Source organism: Cygnus atratus, chromosome 2, assembly GCF_013377495.2.
Source record: "Cygnus atratus isolate AKBS03 ecotype Queensland, Australia chromosome 2, CAtr_DNAZoo_HiC_assembly, whole genome shotgun sequence".
Classification (NCBI taxonomy): domain Eukaryota; kingdom Metazoa; phylum Chordata; class Aves; order Anseriformes; family Anatidae; genus Cygnus; species Cygnus atratus.
The window spans coordinates 118,161,391-118,186,550 of NC_066363.1; positions in this window are offsets into that span (position 1 = coordinate 118,161,391).

Consider the following 25,160-nt stretch of genomic DNA (forward strand, 5'->3'; position numbering starts at 1 on the left):
TCTATGCTAGCTGGTCATTCCCAACAGGTAGCATTGAAGATAATGTATAATTTTCAAAGTGGTATTGTGTGTTGATTTCTCAGGAAATCAAATTGGGGTTGCCTACCCCATCTGCACCATTCTTGTTCCCATGAGACACCAGTCAGCTTTCTGCCTCCTTCTCTTTACCTCCTGTCATTCTCATGGGCTGAACTCCAAACGTTGTTATTATTTTGACTGTTAAATTGGAATACACTGAAATCTCCTTGTAAACCAGAACATAAGACACAATTTAATAAAGATTCTACATATTAACTTCAAATTTCTTTGTCAGAAATGTCAGCTTGCAACATAGGAAAATAGTTATTTAAAAAAAATAAAGAGCTTACTCTGAGTGATGTAAAATAAAGCTCCCTAATATTAAATACTTTAATCACCTATTGCCCAATAAACTCTTAACTTGATATTACTCAGGCAAGGTAATAATTTTATATATATATATATGTGTATATATATATATATATATATAAAATGATTGAAACGTAACTTTGGCTTATAAAATAAAAGTTACTTTCATTCACTAGATACCATTTTCCATCAAAATGCAATGCACACTTACAGGAGAAACAGTTCTTCATTAGACTCACTCAAGAAATCTGCAGTCTTCTCCACCTGTGAGATATTCTTTCATTTTCATTTTTATTTGAAGAGCTGAGAGCAGTCTCAGTGGAATACTCTTGGAGTAGGTCAGCTTACTCCTATTTTCAAGAGAACATATTTGCTTAACTTGAAGTCATGAGTACAAGTACAGCCTCACAGCCTATAAGAATCTGAAGAGTTTAATATGCAGCCAGAAGAGCATGAAATATAAAACTTTCTCAAGACAATCAGAAACTCAAAAGGGATTGATGAGAAAAAGATGTTGTATGGGTCAGAAGGAAGATACTGATCAGTTGGAATTTTATAGGAGGTAATAACAAGGTTGTGCATAAGTTTGAAACCATGGACCTTGAGCCCAGGTTAAGCCTAAAAAGCCTAAAAAGCCCTCAAAGCCTGCTCAAAGAAAAACAAACAAACAAACAAAAACTTATATATATATATATATACACACACACAAAGATGCAAAATCTCACCTTGCTTAAATGTAATTTATGAATATTTTTTATTTGATAGTAATAAATAAGTAGTTGGTGTTTTCAGCAAAGTGTCTTCCATTTTGTTTTTCATTTTGTTTTTGTTTGTTTGCTTGTTTGTTTGTCTCCCATAAGGAAAAGAAACTACCAGATATAATCCAGGCTGTGCTCTGAATCTTTCTGATGACTTTTCCTATTTATAGCACTCCTAATAAATTTTGTCTTCTGATGAAAAACTAGATAGTTGTCAAAGCATATTTTGGTCCTTTTCTGTAGTTACAGAAGTATCTATTAACACAAAATCAAAATCACATTCAAAAGACCTCTAAGGCTGAACAGTGTTAACCCTATCTTACCTCATCTCTAACTAGAGCTGCAAGGGACAACTGAGGTAACTCAATCATGAAATAGAATTGCACAGAACTGATGATGTCCACAAAGAAAAGAAAAAAAAAATCACAAAAGTTTTTTCACATCAATATTTCATAAGGCAGACAGTCAATCCTACATTAATTTTTAAGCAGACTGTGCTTGCCCTTCCACAGCATTTAGAGTAATGAATGCAAGTAGCAAATAGAGAGGTAACTCATAACAACTTTTGACAACCTTAATATTCGAACATCCGATCCAGTCATATATGATAACTCCTGCAAGGTCACAGTGTCCAGATGCTACCGGCCTAACTGACAGCTTCATTGTCCTTCCTCATATGATTATATTTTTGGGTTTTTGTTTGTTTAGTGCGGCTTGGTTTGGCTTTTTTGTTGTTTTGTGTTTTGTTTGTTTGCTTTAATTAACAATTGAAATAAAGAAAAAACAATAATATCAAAATTATGAATAATAGAATATCTTTTAATTGAATAATAGAATATCTTTTATATATACTATACTGTATATATTTATACCTTTTACATACATGATGTATAAATTTTTGTCATATATATAATCATTTTGATATAAATATACATTTCATAGTTGAAAAATTCCTACAGTTGCTTTAAGCAGTCTTGACATGGGTCTGGGTAGCTTTCTAGAGGAAAAAATATAAAAAATTCGGTGCCTATTGTGAATCTCTGAATGAGTAGTGTATATATTTTGGGCAGCTCTGTACTGGCAAACTCTTTTTAAGTACCTCATAACAATTTCTCTAATGTTTTAAAACTATGTTTGCCTGAAGTAATTGTTTAACTACTTGCCTTTCTATTACACAACTGTTGGGGGATTGGCTTGGAACATCAACTTCTTAGATGAAATATCTGCTTTGACCAGCTTTTGTGGCCTGACCACATATACATATTTTATTATTCTTTCCATATATTATATTAGAGTAGAGATGCAGTAAGACAAAGCATATTCAAGTTTGAAGAGCCTAAATATGGTGGGGTGTTAAACACCTGTGGGGCACACTTATAAGCAAAGTTGAAACCTGAACAATCTGTATATTTTTTTCTCTAGTAGGAAACTAATCTATCTTTTTAGCTGTGAAAATTACATAGTGACTGGAATTAAAAGATACTAACATCACATTATAAAACAGTCTGTTGTGGAGCACTGTAGTAGCATATATATGCACACAAAAGCAAGAGTGCTTTAGATTTCAAACCTCTGGTATACTGTAGTCTTGACAAGAAGAAGAGCAGAAAGAAAAGCTTTTCCTGGGAGCATTTAAACCTATTTTATTGAGGCATATTCAGAAAACAAGTGTGCTAGTAGTTCTTATTCAAACAATCAAAACAGAACCATAGACACTCTGTGACTCATCACTGCATGCCTGGCACAGTGTGAGACAGATCCTTTATTTGAGCACTAGCCACAGGTCTGTCTATCACTGATCTAGACTAGGACAATTTATTTCCAAGACTGCTGATGGCTATATCAGGTGCTATATGGAGCATTTTTCGGCAACCATCAGACTTGCAACAGAGATCAGATGAAGTACATATTTTTCTCTCATGTATCTAAGAGGTTTGCCTGGTGGAGAAAACATAGTGTTTTTAAGTCTGGTAGGTGAAGAAAGAAAGTCATGTAATGAAATTGCCAGTATATTTAACAAATATTTTATCCCTCTGTTCAGAAATATTTACAAGATGAATATTTTCCTCCTATTTCAAAGAAAAATAAGAATGCAGGAAAAAATCTGCTAAAGCTGCATACTTCCTCTGACAACATTGACTTCATTGCTAGATTTTATGCCAAAATTATACAAGATCAATTAGCAGCATAAGGAATTGATACGTCACAGAAGCTCCAGTCTTATGTACCTGTACTTATGTTACTTGTAAAATCATATGTAGTGGTGAGACCGAGTAAAATAACCCACAGCTAACAGATGTTCTGGGGTCATAGTACTGCTAAGAACACCAGTTCTGTTAGTGTTTGATGGCAGGCACTAGAGAGACACCAGACTTAAAGAGAGGTCACAGAGAGACGAGACGAGATGAGTTGAGACAAGAAGAGCTGGAAAGGGCCTTCAAAGATCATCTAGTCCAACTGCCTGACCATTTCAGGGCTAACTAAAATATAAAGTATATTACCAAGGGAATCATCCAAATGCCTCTTGTATACCAGCAGGCATGGGGCATCAACTACCTTGCTAGGAAACATGTTCCAGTGTCTGACCACCTTCATGGTACAGAAATTTTTCCTGATGTCTAGTCAGAACTTCCCCTAGCACAGCTTTGTTCTGTTCCCTTGCATATAGCCGGAGGGCAACACACACAAGGTTGTACCACAGCATACATCTCATGTGTGCAAACTGGTAGGCATGAGAAATATTAGATGTGAAATACAAAAGAAGGGTCACGATTTGTATGTGACCTAGCCTACATGAAAAAGAGAAAAATGCATTCCTATGATACATCGTGGTGTCCCCATCTACCTGTACCATTGGATCACAGTCAGTCACAGATTAACCCATGAACTGCTTTGACAGTTGTCTGAGAGAGGTTGTACAGCTTTGTTTTGAATCATTTCAACCTTAAGCATCCAACAGAATGGCATACCAGATATGTTGATACTTGCTCTACACATGTATAAATACAAATTAGTACGAGACAGCACTAATTTCCTAAGCTATTTCACATCCAAAACCTGTGCTCAACCTCATAAAAGCAAGGCTGGTTGAACTACAGATCCTTTTGATACCACTACACTACACCAAATAAGCGTTATTTCAGAGAAAGTAATTTGGTAGGTAAATTTGTAAACAGAATGACTGAGCTCCAGCAGAACAGATGTATGGCCCACATCCAAGGAAGCATTTAGTACAACAAAGATGACCCTTAGATTCATTTCTGGTTTGGCCATTTTCAAACCTGAGCAAAGCAACCAAGTGTTTTGGTAGGAAAATAAAAGCTTCCTATGGAAACTTTTCATTTTGCTAACTTCCTAGAAATGCTTGTTTAAAATTAAACAATAACAATAATAATTTTAAAAGCAACCAAAGATTATCTGTTATTTCTTTCTAGAAAATAATCTGGAATATACTAATTCCTTTGTTATTCCCTATGTGCTTGTTCTCTTTTTACATTTTGCTGCTGAAAAAATATGTAAGGAGACACAAGGGCTGAGAAATTAGTACAACCATAAGAAGGCATGTTTCAATTTTATTTTTTTTAAGAATAAAATCTCATTTTAGTGAAAATATAGGTTAAAATAAAATAATGTTTGATCAGTTTTGTATATAGCCCGTCTACCATAAGAAAACTGATCTGTGCTGGCTTAATGACGTAATCAACATGTATGTCCTTTAGCCATATGCATGTGTGTAAGCTCATCCATACAAACACTTAGACACTGTATTGCTCCATATTGAATAGATTATAAGATTCATTCAGGTACTATTTGGTATTATTTTTTTCTTTTTTCTTTTTTTTCCTCAGCTGATGACAATACATCTGAATATCTAGTGAAGTATCAGAGTGGTGCAAGAACAAATCACAGGACCATGTCATTAGTTTGAATATAAGTTTTTCCGAAAGAGCAATATAGTGTGGGAAATAGAGATTCTTTAGTTTTAACCTCACTATTATTGTAAGACATTTTTATCTATAAATCACAAGGACATGTTCACTTTTGACAACAGCAAGCTACCAGATAGTTTTGGTGATAGTGTACAACTTCTTTAAACATAAATAAATTGTGCATGGGTGAACTAAATTGTCCTCTAAAAGATACAAGTCAGGTGGCAGATGAAATAATTGTCACTATGTAGAAACTAATTGCTTAGGAAAAGCTAGTATTACATCACAAGGATCTTCTTCACTCTAGTAGTCAGGCATAACTCTTTCATCTCTGAGGAGTTTCTCTTCCCATGAGGGTTACTATCAATGGGGAAAAAAAAAAAAAAAAAAAAAAAAGCTTTAAAATAGAGTAAAATAACAATCTAGACAGCTCTATAAAATATATTTACCCCTCTTCTTTCCATGCTAATCATTATTTTGACATATTTTTATAATCAAACAAAAACTTCCAGCTTCCATACTTTAAATGAATTTAAAAGCAGGGATAGGTCCTGAATCATACTAAAATTCCAACGCATGTTCCCACTGTATTCAGATGTGGTAAGATCACTTCTTTTTCCTTAATTTTAGAAGACCGCTCTGAGATATCTCGCTTTTTCCATAATCCCTGACCACCTCCTATTACTACCTTCTCTTAGCTTTTTCATCTTAACTGTTTCCTCCTGAAGGGAATGCTATCTCACTTTACAGATTTTTAGGCACACATCTACATATTTTTATCTGTTTATTTAGAAATCTGTTAGCTAGAGTACTATTAAATTGCATTGAACCTGCAAGAATACAAAGGCAACAGTAAGCACTGCTGTCCCTCACAGGAAGGTCAGCCATAGTAAAAGGACCTTGAATTCCTCACAGAAATGTTTTTGATGGTTTGTTTGTTTTTTATTAGTTCTATTCTTTAAACTCTTTCTTTAAACTGCTAAGACAGAACTTGAATTTCTGGTTCATGTTTTAATGCAGTGATGCATGAGTAAGATCACAGTGAGTTTGCCCATCTTTCTTTGAGATCATGAATTCAAAGCTTTGAATGCATTTCTCTCTCTACACGTGAAGATCTGAAAATGGAAACATGGCAAAATGAAGTGTCTTTGCTTCTTCTTCAGGCATTGAAAGATGACAATCAGCTGTCAGGAGAATCATAGAAGAACCTCCTGCTGGCACTCTTCACTTTTTCATAAATGTTAACTTTTTCATGAATGTTATTAACTCTGCAGCAATTACAGAAAAGTCAAATATAGCCAACAGAAAAATTTACAAATGGAATTGGTTCAAAATATGTTTTCTTAAAAAAAAAAAAAATAGAAGTCCCAACACAGCTTGTACAGAGGTTTGCAGCAACTCTCTTGAATTCAATACAAATTTTAACTGATTATAGGTACATCCAGCCATATCACTAATAATAAAGAATACCCTTTTATTTAAGTAGAAAATATAATACCAGCTCAGACCTAGGGTTGAGCATCCTCCACCTTTCTCAGAAAATTCTACAAATTCCTGTAGGAAAAAACAGGGTGAACTGTTTGAGAGATATAGACATTTACCTACAGAAAAACAAACTGACAAGCATGCAATTCATCTCACTTAACCTACAAAGTATTCCTGTTCAAGACATCATTCAAACTGTACGGCCAGTGGGGCAATTGATGTGCATCTACACCAATGCACACGGCATGGGAAACAAACAGGAGGAGCTGGAAGCCATTGTGCGGCAGACAAACTATGACCTAGTTGCCATCATTGAAACATGGTTGGACCACTCCCACGAGTGGACCACTCCCAGATGATCTTGAAGGTCTTTTCCAACCTTAATGATTCTATCATTCTATAAAATGTTCCTCTCATCAACAATTCTCAGAGCTACCCAATGCCCTCCTTAAAATAACAATAATAATAATATTGAAAGCATCTGAAGATTGAGTGTTATAAAGTTACTGCAGTATAAATTGATAGAGACAGCGAGCATTGTTGATATGAGGAGCGGCTGAAGGAGCTGGGATTGTTCAGTCTGGAAAAGAGAAGGCTTAGGAGCAACCTTATCGCTCTCTACAGATCCCTTAAAGGAGGCTGTAGCAAGGTGGGGGTTGGTCTATTCTCCCACGTGCCTGGTGACAGGATGAGGGGAAATGGACTAAAGTTGCACCCGGGGAGGTTTAGGTTGGATATTAGGAAGAACTTCTTTACTGAAAGGGTTGTTAGGCATTGGAATAGGCTGCCCAGGGAAGTGGTTGAGTCACCATCCCTGGAGGTCTTTAAAAGACGTTTAGATTTAGAGCTTAGTGATATGGTTTAGTGGAGGACTTGTTAGTATTAGGTCAGAGATTGGACTCGGTGATCTTGGAGGTCTCTTCCAACCTAGATGATTCTGTGATTCTGTGATTAGCACTACAGGATGATGCTGATGCTGTAGCTTAGTGAAAAACATCATTGTTGATAGAAAACTTATTTGTGTAACACATTGGGTTTTTTTGATTCTGCTTAGCCTAAAAAAAAGTGGATCTTCTACTCTTATAGCTTAAATACAAAACAACCAGAAAACTTCTTCCTGTGACAAAAAATTAAATGAAAAAATACACCTAGCTATAGGGGTGGAAAGAGCTTGGTGTTGAAGAAAGAAACAATCAAAAAGTTCTTCCAAATAGTATACCTTTACTTACATTCAGTGCTTGCAGCATACCATTTTTTAATTAATAATAATAATTAAAAAATGTTAGATTGAAATAAATTGTAGTCGAGGTTGGCAGCCTCAGAGCTGGCGGAGCCGCAGCGCCCGACCACGAGTTACGGGGGGATCTCGGGCCCTTGCCCCACTAGGAGTGGCCCGGGACAGCAGCGCAACCACACCGCACCTGCCAGCTTCTGTGAGAGAGGCTGACAGGGAGTGGGCTTTGCCAGGGCCCCGGTGACTATGCCCACTCCCTCTGCCTAGAAAAAGCCCCCGTGAGGGCAGCAACGCGTAGTGCCCACCATGAGCAGAGAGGGGCCAGCAGCAGTGTGCTCTGGTGTGCAGCTGGTGTGGCAGGGTGTGGGAGCCCTGCACCAACTCTTGGCAGTCTCCGAAATTGCACACCTACCATGGTGTCCACTCAGCAGACAGCCCACTGCATAAACACCGCGGCGACCCAGACGGAGGGCCTGCCCAGAGACATGGCTGTTCAGGCCTTAGGCTGTAGGGAGTGGCTAAGCCTGCTGCTGCCAGGGGAGGAGGGCAGCCAGGAGACCGCCTGTTCGCAGGTGGAAGGTCTGCTCGCCATGGTGGCTGAGCTCAAGGAGAAGGTGGAGAGACTAAGGAGCATCAGGGTGTGTGTTTGAGGCTCTGGATCTTGAAGGAGAGGTAGGTGAGTGTGTGGTGGAAGGCCCAACTATGAGGTCACATAGGAAGAGGCAGAAAAGAAAGAAAGATGGGTAATTTTAGTAGGAGGTTCCCTTCTGAGAGGAACAGAGGGCCCAATATGCAGAGTTGACCCATATCAAAGGGAAGTCTGCAGTCTACCTGGAGCCTGGATCAGGGATATCACTAGGACACTCCCCAGCCTAGTGCGCTCAACAGACTACTACCCACTACTGATCTTCCAGATAGGTAGGGAGGAAGCTGCGTCCCATAGTCTGAAGGGAATGAAGAGAGACTTCAAGGCCTTGGGACAGTTGGTGAAAGAGTGTGGGGCACAAGTCATTTTCTCTTCCCTCCTTCCATTCTGGGGTGATGACATGGGATGGAATAGAAGGATCCAGTCCATAAAGGATTGGCCATGTGACTGGTGCTACAGGAAGGGCTTTGGGTTCTTTGGTAATGGCTGGTTTTATAAGCCTGACAGTAATACATGGGAAAGGTTTATCTCACAGGGGCAAAAGGGTTCTGGGACAGGAATTAGCAGGGCACATTTGGAAAGCTTTAAATTAGATCTGAAGGGGGATGGGGTTTATCTGGGCTTGCACTGGTGGGGCAGCACTCTAGCAGTGGTGAAAACCGGGAGGCCTCCCACCCTACCAGGGTGAAATCAGCGTGCTCAGCTCACTCCCTGAAGTGCCTGTACACCAATGCATGCAGTATGGGGAATAAGCAGGAAGAGTTAGAAATCCATGTTCAGTCAGGATATTATGATCTGGTGGCAATTACAGAGACATGGTGGGACAGCTCACGTGATTGGAATGTGGTCATGGATGGGTATGTCCTGCTCAGGAAAGACGAGCCAGTGAGGTGAGGTGGTGGAGTTGCTCTTTATGTGAAAGAGCAACTACATTGTATTGAGTACTGTCCCGCGGGTGCTGAGGGAGCTGGTGGAAGTCATTGCTAGGCCACTCTCCATCATCTTTTGCAAGTCAAAGGCATTGGGAGAGGTGCCTGAGAACTGGAGGAAAGCAAATGTCACTCCAGTCTTCAAAAAGGACAAGAAGGAGGACTCGGGTAACTATAGATTGGTCATCCTCACCTCCATCCCTGGTAAGGTGATGGAGCAACTTATCCTTGATGTTGTCTCTAGTCATATCAAGGATAAAAGAGTAATTAGGGGCAGTCAACATAGCTTCACTAAGGGGAAGTTGTGTTTGACCAACCTGATAGCCTTTTATGAGGATATAACCAGGTGGATAGATGATGGAAAGGCAGGGGACGTGGTGTATCTTGATTTCAGTAAAGCCTTTGACATCTCCCACAGCATCCTCGCAGCTAAACTGAGGAAGTGTGGTCTGGACGATTGGGTAGTGAGGTGGACTGTGAACTAGACGAAGGAAGGAAGCCAGAGGGTTGTGGTCAATGGGACGGGGTCAAGTTGGAGTCCTGTATCTAGTGGAGTCCCTCAAGGGTCGGTACTATGACCAGTGTTGTTCAATATATTCATCAGTGACTTGCATGAGGGAATGGAGTGCGCTGTCAGAAAGTTTGTCAAAAGACTGAGGGGTGACCTCATTAATGTTTATAAATATGTAAAGGGTGAGTGTCAGGAGGATGGAGCCAGGCTCTCCTCAGTGACATCCAATGATAAGACAAGGGGCAATGGGTGCAAGCTGGAACATAGAAGGTTCTGCGTAATTATGAGAATAATCTTTCTCATGGTGAGGGTGACAGAACATTGGAACAGACTGCCCAAGGGAGTTGTAGAGTCTCCTTCTCTGGAGACATTCGAAACCTACCAGGATGCATTCCTGTATGACATGATCTAGGTGTTCCTGCTCCGGCAGGGGGATTGGACTAGATGATCTTTCAAGGTCCCTTCCAATCCCTAAACATTCTGTGATTCTGTGATTCTGTGATTCTGTGAAATGATGAATCTCTCAAAGAAACAAAGGAACTTCCAGAGTTATTATGAAAATTGAGATGGAATTTGTTTTAAAGGAATTAGGGATTCTCCTAGGAGCCACAGTCTGGATTAGGAAGCAATCACACAGATCTCAGGGGACAGCAATTCACTTCTCTCTCCTAGAGCCGAGATTTCATACATTGCTGGGGATCCCATGCTCTCCTGGATCACAGCACACCACACACCGCATCTGAGCCTTGCAGCAGCATGGATCACCTCTTCTTAATCTAATTAGTGCTGCATTGCTCGCTAAAGGAACTGGCATTGTAAGCAAAGATAGCATGCAATACACACAATATCTGCAATCAAACCTAGTATAATAGGCTATAATTATGAAGTTACAGTCAAGAGGTAAGGTGCAAGGTGAATGTCCTTCTTAATGGGCTTGAAAGAAGGAACCTAAGTCTTACAACAGGGCAAAATAAATGTGAGCCACTTCTATTTCAGGTAAGAAGAATAATTAGCTCCATTCTTCATCAGAGGAAGAGTTTAACACTATTTTTGTTTTTAATTAAAATTATTAGGTCATTACCTGATAACAGAATTTATGCTTATCCTTTATCCTATATGCTGTTTTGGAAACCAGAAATATTTTGATCAAATGTAATGTTGTAACAGAAACTTTATTTCCACATGTCATCACCCGTAAAAAAAAAAAAAAAAAAAAAAAAAAAGAGCGGGGGAAAGAGAGACAGAGACAGACAGAACTGTCTCTGCATGTATAAGGAATTATCAAAGTCAAAAGCAATCTTTAATGCTGAAGTCACACTGAAGCTCCATTCCTCAGTCCTGGAGAAACTGCTTTGAAGTTAAGATGTATTAGACCATGAGGACTCAGAGTAGGCACTGAGAAATAAAATTTCTATTTCTGTATTATTAATATGTCACTTTTCTTTAATGTAACTCATTTAATGTGTTTTTGTTTGTTTGGTTGTTATTTTTAATACAAAAGTAGAAATAATCCCAACCTTTGGTTAGAAGAATAAAAATGCAACAGTTACTGTAACTGTTTTTGTTTGGTTGGTTTTTTTACCCAGCTACAAAGCAAAGGAATTAAAGGAATATAAGGAGTTTAAAAATTCAGCAGCTTCATTACATTTTTGTAGTTAACACAAAATATATTTTTTTATCTTAGTTACTTTTTGTCTTATAGCTATTAGAAAAATTCCACATGGTATATAAAAAACTGTTAAGCAATTGCACTGTATCCTTATGTAATTCTTCAATGGTACATAGAGCTATGCATGAATGTTAGATGAATGCATAGAGATCTGCAGCACTGGGAATTGCATTCTCTATGCTGCCTGACAGGGAAAAAAATAGTAAATTAGCTGCCACAACTGAGAAAGAAAGAAAGGAACTAAAGTGCCCATTTCTTGTCAGATATCGACACTATAAATTTTAAACAAAAGCAACTTCATCTGAGCTGGCTATCAGGAAAATATCAAGGGTAGAATATTGTAAAGATCTACTGCAGTAAATATCTAAAGAAGCTAGCATAGTCCCTTGTACCTGCTCCCGCTGTACAGGGGAAACCTTAAGTCCTTTCAGTCAGTGACTTCTCTGGGAGCATGATTTCACAGCATGAGCCTAATGGGAAACCAGGATGGGATCAAGGACACATTTACCATCTCCAGCCACCACCCATCCTCTCTCCCTTGTGCTAAGGCTAAAACAGAAATACTGTGCTACAACTTCCCCAGAGGCAGTGCAGTAGAGCCCCAGGTGAGATGCCAGGGAGGAAGCCAGCTCCAGATGACACCATGACCTTTGGGACCTGCCCCAAGACAGATGGGAAAGCACTCAATGCAGAATAGACCTGACCATAAATAATTCTGTGGTAAGACCATTGAAGCCATACATGTGGCGATTCTCCTTAAAAGTTGCTCAGTAACCTTCACAGTTACTTCTCCATGCTATACAACCAGCTTACTGCACCGATTATCTGTTAATATTTTAATAGTAGTAATAATTATCGAGAGGCAGTAAATTGCTTTCATCAGCAATACTATTCTATAGAAACCATTTAAAATAAATTACAGTAACTTAGCATAGCAAAATCAGAGATTAAATCCAACTCTTGTATCTAAGATCAGATTAGATGTGCTATGTCCAGTTATAGAAATTTCACTTTGTCTCGTGAAACTCGTGTGCTATGTATTTCAACAACAAGAATATTATTATGTTATTGTAGACTCATTTTCCAAAGGTGCTGGGAAATGACATTACCATTTAAGAGGTACTTTGAGATCATAAAAAGTTGATGAATTATTCCAATTTAACATAGAGTTCACTCTGATCTATGCGTCTTATTTTATACAAATAAACTCATACAAACATATAAAATCATGTCTTTTGTTTATTCGTACATTCAATTGTATAATGCTAAAATATATTTTTTATATAGTCTTTTCTCCAGGCAGTTTGGAATTATGTGACACGATTAGCCAGGCACACCAAATAGGCAGAATTTAATAGCAAGAGTAGAAAGTACACCGTACATATTTGACTGACACAAAAAGATAGAGTATCAGTTATCAAAAAAGAATCTCAAATTTTTCCTTATCAGCTAATGAGTTTTAGGTCATGTTGACGAATTTTGATCAGTATTTGGGTTCTAGCACACCAGCTAACTACATATAATTAAAAAAATATATTAAAAAAAAAATGGAATGATAAATATCATTAAATATCATTACTTACCAAAGAACTCGACATGACCTTCAGAGGACTACAGCAAGTTTATACAGTTATAGATTTATCACTTGCCACAAAGAATTAATCCAACAACAATTTTATCAAAGCTAAAAATGCAATATTTCAGCATGAGATGCATCAAGGCACACTAAACGTGTACAAAATATTTCATTGTATGATTATGTAATGATTTATGACAAGTATATTCCTCAATCATATAATGTAATCCCACAAACCATATATTAGAAAACAGTTTAGGCATGCGGAATAATACAAAATCATTTGAACTTTCTTTCGGAGACAGGGTGAGTTAAACGTTTTCTGGATCTTGGCAGAGCAGATTTTTTTTTCTTTTTTTTTCAATACTTCCTCATGTGACAACTCTTTCTTTTTCTAAGCAGCAGCAAAATTCTGGTGTCTGTAATGCATCCTAGTGGATACAGCAATTTCTTGCAGTGTATATCAGACACATAATTGGAACTTTTTTGTTTGGTTTGTTGTTTTTTTTGTCTGTTTGTTTGTTTTGGGGATCCAGAAGTTGGACTTGATGATCCTTGTGGGTCCCTTCCCACTTGGATATTCTATGATTCTGTATAGCCTCAGTTTTCATTAAATTAAAAGCTACTGCATATTGTCTGCTCCAAGTTAACTTTCCACATGCGTGATCTTCTGCAGGTCATCCTATTGTAAACATCGAGCATTCCAGGGGTGGTTTTTTTCTCAGTATGTCCTATGCCCCACATAAGGAGAATAAGAGGCAAAAAGACATTCACCTCACAGAGATGAAACGTGGTGACTCATTATTTTCTATATCTTGTTTGTTTTCACAGAAGTCGATGACATACAGCATAGGCCAACTTTTCTGAAGTTGTTAGGAATTAACAAGATGATAGTCAATCCCAATAGGTCCTCCAAGCTGCTTTCAAACATAGCTAAAAAAGCCATGAGCAAAGTCTTATCCATGCAAACTTGTTAATCACAACTGAGTAACAGAACAACAAAACCCAAATCTCAAAAGCTCATGACTTGGTCACAAGTCTTTAAAAAGGACTTGAACTTGGTCAAAAAATTCTAGACAAACTGATGATTAGCAGATAACTTTCAGATAAGCAGAAAAAAAATATTAAGTGAAATTACTCGTTGTGTTAGGAGTAGGGAATTGTTCTTGCCTCTTGCTCTCTGAAGACCTCAAGTACAACTTATTCTGTGTATAACCAGAAGAAAATAAATCTTCAAGAAGGACTAGACATGAAGGAGGTGAGACTTTTCTCTTTCTTTGCATATCAGCATATCAAGTGCATCTCAGACAGAGCAGAGTCCTCCATGCAGATGCCATGAGGGTAAGGATTGCATCTTCTCAGGCACCTCCTTCTCCAAGGAGTAGCAGTGAAGCAGGGCTCTTGTTTAGCAGAGTTGGCAGCACTGCAGTGTCAATAGCTAAGAAGGTCAAAGAAAGAAAACAGTCATGTGGCGTCTGTTAACCAAGAAGATCAGAAAGTGCTGATGTCTTTATAGCTGCTCTGAATTACTCTGACAGCCATGATCAGAAGTAGCAGCAGAACATACCAAGAGAAATTACCGGTCAAAAGTAAAGACAGACAGGTAGATTCTGGATGTTTTCTTCCACCAGAGGTCGTTGATAAAAGCATACTAGAACATAAAAATACCTGGGATTATTTATTTTATTTTATTTTATTTATTTTATTTTATTTTTATTTTATTTTATTTATTTTATTTTATTTTATTTTATTATTTTTCTTTCTATTTCTTGGTCTAGATTCACACACATAATATTTCATACTTTGCATCAGGACAAATCTTTAAAAGTAGAATGAAACACAATATGAATAACAGCCCACAAATTAGTGATAAGAGTGTAATTTGCACATTTGTGGAAGAGAATATGAAACAGAGCACCCTAGACACACTCTGTATGCATCAACTTGAAGAAATAAACAAAAAAATAAACAAAACCAGTTCTCACCCCTCAATTGCCTTTCAGGACCCAGTAGCATCCGTTTGCTAACATGCACCAAACTATGGTAACCAGTTCAGTCTGCCATCCCTAGACTAGATGAGGGTCACTGAGCCTTGTAGTATTGTAGTATTTCATATGAAGAAAAAAAAAAAAAAAAGCATGGTTTGTTCTAATATAAAATAGGGAAAATGCATTACAGCACAGCAAATCTATGTCCAGGTCTGATCAAAGTAATGCAGTTCATGGATGTCAGAAAATATCCCTACCCTGTAAAAGTTGCATCATTTTTTATTTGCTCTCACACATACCCTAATGACTTATTTCTACTTCAGTTTCCTGAGTGGGTGTTCTCTGGGGACTGGATTTTGTTATCAGTTTTGATGGCTGAATAATTTCAACCTTCAGCTTATATCCAAATAGAGCATACGATGAAGTATGTATGAAGTATGAAGTATTATAACTGTCTTGTCATCACGTACTGACAAAGAACAATGATCTATTTGTTTATGTTTTTCATTTTTACAGAGTACTTGGTTATGTTACGCATCACAGTCTTTATTTTTCATATTCATCATCTCAGTCATTCTGCCCACTGTCATAGTGCCCACTGCTCTAGAAACCTGTTCACTCTCCCTTCCTCCTTCACCACCCTCTTATCCCCCGAGCTAGTTATGGTAGCTCTCCAAGATGTTGAATATCCTTGGGATACTCAGACCAGCATGTTCCTGTTGTTATGTCTCCTGAATGCGCTTCAGGTTTTGTTTAAGGTTAAACAACTACTTAGGAATCTCATCCAGAGATCTGTCTTGAGGCGGGATAGTTGCAAGTGGCAGGGAGTGTGGGAGGATATGGGCAGGTTTCTAGAGCAGGGGGCACCTCCATTGTTTTGGACGTTCACCCCTGAACAACTGCAAGATCCTAAACAACTGGTAGAATGCTTGAAATAAAGGTGTCATGACTCTGGCAGTTCCAAAGTGACACAAATCACTGTGGCGTGCTGGGGTCTGGCTTGTGCCTATCGAGCTGCAATTGATGCTACTATCAACCTAGTGACAGACCCTGAGGCCATTCCAGTCCCGGCTCCTGCAGCCGTTCCAGCTCCAGCTCCTGCAGCCGTTCCAGCTCCACCTCCCGCAGCTGTTCCAGCTCCAGCTCCCGCAGCCGTTCCAGTTCCAGCTCCTGCAGCCGTTCCAGCTCCAGCTCCTGCAGCCGTTCCAGCTCCACCTCCCACAGCTGTTCCAGCTCCAGCTCCCGCAGCCGTTCCAGCCCCTGCAGCTGCTCCAGCTCCTGCAGCCGCTCCCACTCCTGTGGCTGGGTCAGAGAAACGAACTGTAGCAGTGCAAGTTGCCCCTGCAGAGGGTATTCCAACCCCTGTGGCAGACCCTGTGGCTGGGTCAGAGAAGCGAGCTGTAGCAGTGCAAGTTGTCCCTGCAGAGGGTATTCCAACCCCTGTGGCAGACCCTGTAGCTGGGTCAGAGAAGCGAGCTGTAGCAGTGCAAGTTGCCCCTGTAGACAAGGTGAAAAAATGGTATAGAGACTCAGGTCGTTTAGAACACAGACAGTCTTCTGCTAAGTCTGGGTATGGAGAAGACGGGGCTGGGCCATCAAATGTGCAGGAGGATGAAGATGAGGATGAGGATGTCAAAAAATCAACAGTAACTACCCGAACCCTATACCAGCGTGAGCTACGAGATGTGCGAAAAGATTTTGGTCGCTGTATAGGTGAGCAGCTTGTCACCTGGCTGCTCCAGTGCTGGAACACTGGAGCCAATTGTGTGGAATTAGAGGGCAGGGAAGCCAGGCGGCTGGGATCCCTTGCTAGAGATGCAAGCATTGACAAAGCAATTGGAGATGGAGCACGATCTCACAGCCTCTGGAGGCGTCTCCTGTTAGCTGTGAAGGAAAGGTATCCCTTCAAGGAAGAACTTGTATGTCTACCAGTCAAGTGGACCACCATGGAGAAGGGAATTCAGTACCTGAGGGAATTAGCCGCACGGGAAGTAATTTATAAGGACCTAGACGACGCACAAATATCCACAGATCCAGATGAAGTCCAGTGTACTCGACCCATGTGGCGGAAGTTTGTACGGAATGCACTATCATCATGGGCCAGCTCATTGGCAATAATAACCTGGAAAGATGGTGAAGACCCCACAGTGGGTGAAATGGCTAAACAACTCCGGCAGTACAAAGAAAATCTCTCCTCTTCCCTACAGGCCTGCGTCTCGGCTGTGGAGAAACTCTCTGAAGAGTTCCACCAACTTAAAGAGAATTTATCTTCCCCCCCACCTGAACAAACCAGTGGCCACCGACTAAAAGAGAATACTTTGGAGAAACTTTTTGAAGAGGTCCACCAACTTAAAGACAGTTTATTTTCTTCCCCACCTGTACAAACCAGTGTCTCGGCTATTAGGGGCAAACGTTCATCCGTGCAAAGAAGACAATATGGTGGGTACACACCCCGCGCCACCCTGTGGTTTTATCTCTGTGACCATGGAGAGGACATGAGAAAATGGGATGGAAAATCTACTGAGACCCTAGAGACACGGGTACGTGAGTTGCAAAAGAAAACAATCGGGAGAAAGGGGTTCTCTGAAAAGTTTGCTGCTCCAACTTCCAGCAGGCAGTCCTTTAAACACAGAAACGAAGATTCTGACCAGGACTAGAGGGGCCCTGCCTCCAGCCAGGGGGAGGAAAGGAACAATCGAGTTTATTGGACTGTGTGGATTCGATGGCCTGGCACGTCTGACGCACAGAAGTATAAGGCTTTAGTAGACACCGGTGCACAATGTACTCTAATGCCATCAAGCTGTAAAGGGCCAGAGCCCATCTGTATTTATGGCGTGACAGGGGGATCCCAGCAGTTAACTGTATTGGAGGCTGAAGTGAGTCTAACCGGAAATGAGTGGCAAAAGCACCGTATTGTGACTGGCCCGGATGCTCCGTGCATCCTTGGCATAGACTATCTTAGAAGAGGATATTTCAAGGACCCAAAAGGGTTCCGCTGGGCTTTTGGCATAGCTGCCTTAGAGACAGAGGATATTAAACAGTTGTCTACCTTGCCCGGTCTCTCAGAGGACCCTTCTGTTGTGGGGTTGCTGAGGGTTGAAGAACAGCAAGTGCCAATCGCTACCACAACTGTGCACCGGCGGCAATATCGTACCAACCAAGACTCCCTGATTCCCATCCACGAGCTAATTCGTCAACTGGAGAGCCAAGGAGTGATCAGCAAGACCCATTCACCTTTTAATAGTCCCATATGGCCAGTGCGAAAGTCTAATGGTGAGTGGAGACTAACAGTGGACTATTGTGGCCTGAACAAAGTCATGCCACCACTGAGTGCTGCAGTGCCGGACATGCTAGAACTCCAGTATGAACTGGAATCAAAGGCAGCCAAGTGGTATGCCACAATTGATATTGCTAATGCATTTGTCTCCATCCCTCTAGCAGCAGAGTGCAGGCCACAGTTTGCTTTCACTTAGAGGGGAGTCCAATATACTTGGAATCGGCTGCCCCAGGGGTGGAAACATAGCCCTACCATTTGCCATGGACTGATCCAGTCTGCGCTGGAGCAGGGGGAGGCTCCTGAACACCTGCAGTACATCGATGACATCATTGTGTGGGGTGACACGGCAGAGGAAGTTTTCGAGAAAGGGAAGAAGATAGTCCAAATCCTTCTGAAGGCCGGTTTTGCCATAAAACAAAATAAAGTTAAAGGACCTGCACGAGAGATCCAGTTTTTAGGAATAAAATGGCAAGATGGACGTCATCAAATCCCAATGGATGTGATCAACAAAATAACAGCTGTCTCCACCAACTAGCAAAAAGGAAACACAAACTTTCCTAGGTGTCGTGGGGTTTTGGAGAATGCATATTCCAAATTACAGTCTGATTGTAAACCCGCTCTACCAAGTAACTCGTAAGAAGAATGATTTTGAATGGGGCCCTGAGCAACAACAAGCCTTTGAACAAATTAAGCAGGAAATAGTTCATGCAGTAGTCCTTGGGCCAGTCCGAACAGGACCAGATGTAAAGAATGTGCTCTACACTGCAGCCGGGGAGAATGGTCCCACCTGGAGCCTCTGGCAGAAAGAACCTGGGGAAACTCAAGGTCGACCCCTGGGGTTTTGGAGTCGGGGATACAGAGGATCTGAGGCCCGCTATACTCCAACCGAAAAGGAGATATTGGCAGCATATGAAGGAGTTTGATCTGCTTCGGAAGTGGTCGGTACTGAAGCGCAGCTCCTCCTGGCACCCCGACTGCCGGTACTAGGCTGGATGTTCAAAGGAAGGGTCCCCTCTACACATCATGCAACTGATGCTACATGGAGCAAGTGGGTTGCACTGATTACTCAGCGGGCTTGAATAGGAAACCCCAGTCGCCCAGGAATCCTGGAAGTGATTATGGACTGGCCAGAAGGCAAGTACTTTGGGATATCAGCAGAGGAGGAGGTGGTCCGTGCTAGAAGCCCCACTGTACAACAAGCTACCAGAAAATGAGAAGAAATATGCCCTGTTCACTGATGGGTCCTGTCGTATTGTGGGAAAGCATCGGAGATGGAAAGCTGCTGTATGGAGTCCTACACGACGAGTTGCAGAAGCTGCTGAGGGAGAAGGTGAATCGAGTCAGTTTGCAGAAGTGAAAGCCATTCAGCTGGCCTTAGATATTGCTGAACGAGAAAAGTGGCCAGTTCTCTATCTCTATACTGATTCATGGATGGTAGCAAATGCCCTGTGGGGGTGGTTACAGCAATGGAAGCAGAACAACTGGGAACGCCGGGGCGAACCCATCTGGGCTGCTGCATTGTGGCAAGATATTGCTGCCTGGGTAGAGAACCTGGTTGTAAAGGTACGCCATGTAGATGCTCACGTGCCCAAGAATCGGGCTACTGAAGAACATCAAAACAACCAGCAAGTGGATCAGGCTGCTAAGACTGAAGTGGCTCAGGTGGACCTGGACTGGCAACATAAAGGTGAATTATTTATAGCCCGATGGGCCCATGACGCCTCAGGCCATCAAGGTAGAGATGCAACATACAGATGGGCTCGTGACCGAGGGGTGGACCTGACCATGGACACTATAACACATGTTATTCATGATTGTGAAACATGTGCTGCAATTAAACAAGCCAAACGGTCAAAGCCTCTTTGGTATGGAGGACGATGGCTGAAATACAAATATGGAGAGGCCTGGCAGATTGGTTACATCACACTCCCCAAAACCCGCAATGGCAAGCGCCACTTACTTACAATGGTGGAAGCAACCACCGGATGGCTGGAAACATATCCTGTGCCCCATGCCACTGCCCGGAACACTATCCTGGGCCTTGAAAAGCAAGTCCTATGGCGACATGGCACCCCAGAAAGAATTGAGTCAGACAATGGGACTCATTTCCGAAACAACCTTATAGACACTTGGGCCAAAGAACATGGTATTGAGTGGGTGTATCACATCCCCTGTCATGCACCAGCCTCCGGGAAAGTTGAACGATACAATGGACTGTTAAAGACTACACTGAAAGCAATGGGTGCTGGGACATTCAAAAATTGGCAAAGGCCACCTGGTTAGTCAATACTAGGGGGTCTGCCAACCAAGCTGGACCTGCCCAATCAAACCTGTTACGCACTGTAGAAGGGGATAATGTTCCTGTAGTGCATGTAAGAAACATGTTGGGTAAGACAGTCTGGGCTACTTCTGCCTCAGGAAAAGGCAAACCCATTCGTGGGATTGCTTTTGCTCAGGGACCTGGATGCACTTGGTGGGTAATGCAAAAGAATGGGGAGGTCCAGTGTGTACCTCAAGGGGACCTAATACTGGGTGAGAATAGCCCATGAGTTGAATTGTAGTATGTTAATTATCATATAATACTGTATGTCATCACTACCATGATTGCTATATATCATAGATGAAAATGGTGATTAATTAGAAGGTATTGGAAAGAGTGTAACCTGAGCATGACATAAATGGTATGGAATAAGGGGTGGATATCTGTCCTGGTTTCAGGTAGGACAGAGTTAATTTTCCTCCTAGTAGCTGGTAGGGTGCTATGTTTTGGATTAGGATGAGAAGAGCGCTGATAACATGCTGATGTTTTAATTGTTGCAGAGCAGTGCTTACACCAAACCAAGGACTTTTCAGCTTCTCGCTCTGTCCTGCTAGCGAGCAGGCTAGGGATGCAGCAGGAGCTGGGAGGGGACAGACCCAGGACAGCTGACCCAAACTGGCCAAAGGGGTATTCCATCCCATCTGACGTCATGCTAAACAATAGATAGGGGTGGCTAGCCGGGGTGGGGGGGCCGGCTGCTCGGGGATAGGCTGGGCATCAGTCAGAGGGTGGTGAGCAATTGCATTGTGCATCACTTATTTCGTACACATTATTATTAATAATACTATTATTATTATTATTATTATTATTATTATTATTATTGTTATTATTATTGTTATTATTTTTCCTGTCTTAATAAACTGTCTTTATCTCAACTCACAGGCTTCACTTTCCCGTTTCTCTCCCCCATCCCAGAGAGGGAGGGGGGAGGGTGAGCGAACGGCTGTGTGGTGTTTGGCTGCCAGCCGGGCTAAACCACAACACATTCATAAACCTTTAGCCAAATCCCCAAAACTCCCAAAGCCACTTTAAAACAATTATTTTTGAAAATAAATTAATTCTACATTCCTTCTATGTGTCTGTGATCTGTCACGCCTTTCAAGTTCAGAATTCTTAAGTTTTACATATAGAAGGTTAAGAAGGTTATAAAGCAATAGAACAAGATCTCAAAGGGGCAATAAGAACAGTCAGATTTCAAGACCATAATACATGAGCAGATATTTAAGTGTCTAGGCTAAAAGGAAACACTCTTGTAACTTTCAAAAATACAAAACTGACACAAGCAAATTATGTTGTACTTCTGATATAGATAGGTCAATAAGTAGTAGGTATAATTTCTGACATAGAAGAAGTTTCAGCTAGACCTTAAACAACAAAAACAGAAGATTACTAAACACAGATCTAGACAACAAATTAATTAATACGAAAATTCATCACTGGAGGTTTTTAATAAAAAGTTAGGCATACATTTTTTTAATGATTTAGGTAGGGTCAATATTACCTGGAGACAGGAAGATGTAACAGACTATTCCAGCTATATTCCATCCCTTTTTCTTATGATCTATGTTAGGTATTCTTTTGCTAGGTTCTTAGAGATAATCATACAGAAGCGATACAGCTAAAGTCAATACAAAGCAAACATATCTATACCTGTACATAATTTTCCTTTATTTCATTTAGAAATAGAACTGCAAAGTGTGTGGCAAGAAATGAAGAAAAGACAAATGTAACTACTTTTTTTTTTTTTTCAAAATACTGCATTATTTATTATTATTATTATTAACTATTATTGAGAAAGTTAACTTCATTTAAGTTTTTAATTCTCCTTTGTAGAGATTTCTCTCCTGGTCTATGATACAGACCTCCCAGGAGAGAAAGCATCTGCCCAGCACTGGCAGTACATATTACCTTTGCAGTACTGTCTTATTTCAACAAACTTGAATAAACAGAATAAGTTACTGCTTTAATTTTACTCCCATCTCTTAGGTGTACCAAGTTTATGTTGAAACAAGGATGAAGCTAAAAATAAAAATACCTTGGGGAAAGTTTTCCATGTACATTGAAGTTTCATTGAAGAAATAATAGGAAAAAAAAAAAAAGCATATGTGTGTGTGTGTGTGTCCATATATATACATTTTACTTCTATGTAAGTCATGTCTTTGCCTCTAGCTCTATCTTCTCCACATCATGGACATTTCCTTCGCTCAATACACACCCTCACTGAATTGGGCCATTCTTGCTTTTTCTACATGATTCTTCACTTTTTTTTTTTCTTCAAATCTTCCGAGGGTCACTGGGAGTTTGACCTTGTCCATTTTGCAGACCTCTTTCTGTTATTTCTAATTGCAGAGATTGTACGCAAAGTGAATTTCTTAAGACTTACAACTTCAAGGTTGTATTAGGATAACTCCAAAGCTATTTGTTACAACTGAGGAATTCCACTCCTGTTTGCATAGACCAGACTTAGACCAGACTGCTGTTATCCTGGATAATCTGTATGCATCCATTTGTCTCAGGTTAGCAGCCTGACTACTCACAGCAGTAGAAGCTTTATAAACCAGCTTCCACAGGTTGTAAAGCTGTTGAACACATCTGAGTAAAATCTGCTTCCTCCCAAAACTCTTCCCCAAAGACAAACATCAGCCAACATAAAACCAAAATCACATACAGAACTGTTCTTTGAAAAACTTTGGATCTCTTTTTCAACTTTGAAAATTCTCAGTAATTATGCCTCTTCCCAAAAAATAAAACACGGATTATGTGATAAACAGTTCATATCATGTATAAAAGTCAGCATAAATCAGGTGGCGCAAGGCCTTCACAATGTTTTCTGTATACATTTCAGGCATGAAATGTTATTTTAAAACATTCTCTTTGTCACTTCCCCTTTTTAAAATGAACATACTGAGACTGGTAGAATTAGAATCAAGCATCAATTAAATGTCTGACCTTGAAAATGTTACAGAAGTAAAACTATGAATAAATTAAACATTTTTCACTCATCTCAGCAGGCATGATACTATGAATTATGTAAAAAGAAGCATCAATTTTTCAAAGCGATAGATGTGCCACCACTATATGGTGAAAACAAAGTACTTACATTAAATGAGACATGCAGTTGGTCCTCACAAATGTGATGTAAACAGTCTTTATTTAAAATATTTAACAGATAGAAAAGATTCAATAGCTACATTTTGCAGTTTACATTTTATAAGCAATCTTTTTCATGGTATTTAGTTTGATTATTCTCATGCTAATGTTTTAACATCTTGACAGCCAGGACAGATTTCACTATTACTGGAGACAAGCAACTAAAGTATCCATGTATGTGTGTACTGTGTGCATTTCACAATTTTATTCACCTTTGAGGATATCAGAAGGACAATAAAAAAATGAAAATGTTATCACGGAACCTAATTTTAACCCCCTTTTAACAGTTAAAGAAATGGCATACAATAATATACAATTTGAAAGTTTTTTTTTTTTTTAACACTAATTTACTAGAACACTAATAGCAGTTTTACTTCAGCACTTTAAGCAGTAAAAATTACATGATCACTATATTTTCCCATTTATTTGTGAGGAGCACCATATTGCATCATAGTGAGGGCAGACACAACTGCCCAGAAAAAACATACAAAACAAAAAATAAGTCTCATAAAAAGTCTATTTCCTTCACAGAATAGACTTTGATCTGAAAAAGCAAGAATATGGTAAAATGCTGGTATTGTATTCAAAATGGCCATCATTAAAATAATATTTAATTTCTTAGTAACCAATTGTAATTTAACATATTTTTAATACTTTACAGTATGTTCCCCAGTACATATTAAAGCAAGTAATTTCCTGGTGACATTTAGAATAACAACTCCACTTTCAAAAGTACTTTGGGTATTTAGAAACATGTATCACCATAGCTTAAATGTAGGCTACTCTGTGACTTGAGTCATCATTGATATTTTACCCCAGAGTAGTTTATAATTTTTCAGAAGTGATTCTTGTACTCAAGAACCTACAACATTAAAAGCAATACAATCAAGAATAAGTTATAGCTGTGTTAGTGAATGATAACACAGTGCATTTAAGAGTATAAAATAATATAAATGTTTTCCAATACTTTCATAAATGTATGTACATATGTCAGGAGCTACATGTTAAACATAAAAATATATATTTTTTTTAAATGAAAAGAATTATGTTATTTTTAAGATAAATCTGAAATAATTATAGGATAATATCATAAAGATTCCTTGAGAAATCACATATGTCTCTAATTCAAAGTCAGAATCACCTGAGTCAAATATCAATGTATCAAGAATTCTGGAAAATAGGTGATTTCTAAGCTCACTTCTTACCATAATTTACACTTTCATGTAAAGAATATGGCTGCTTTTTCAATATTCCTGTATGAGGGAACTGCATGTATATACTTACTATGAATACCTTTATAC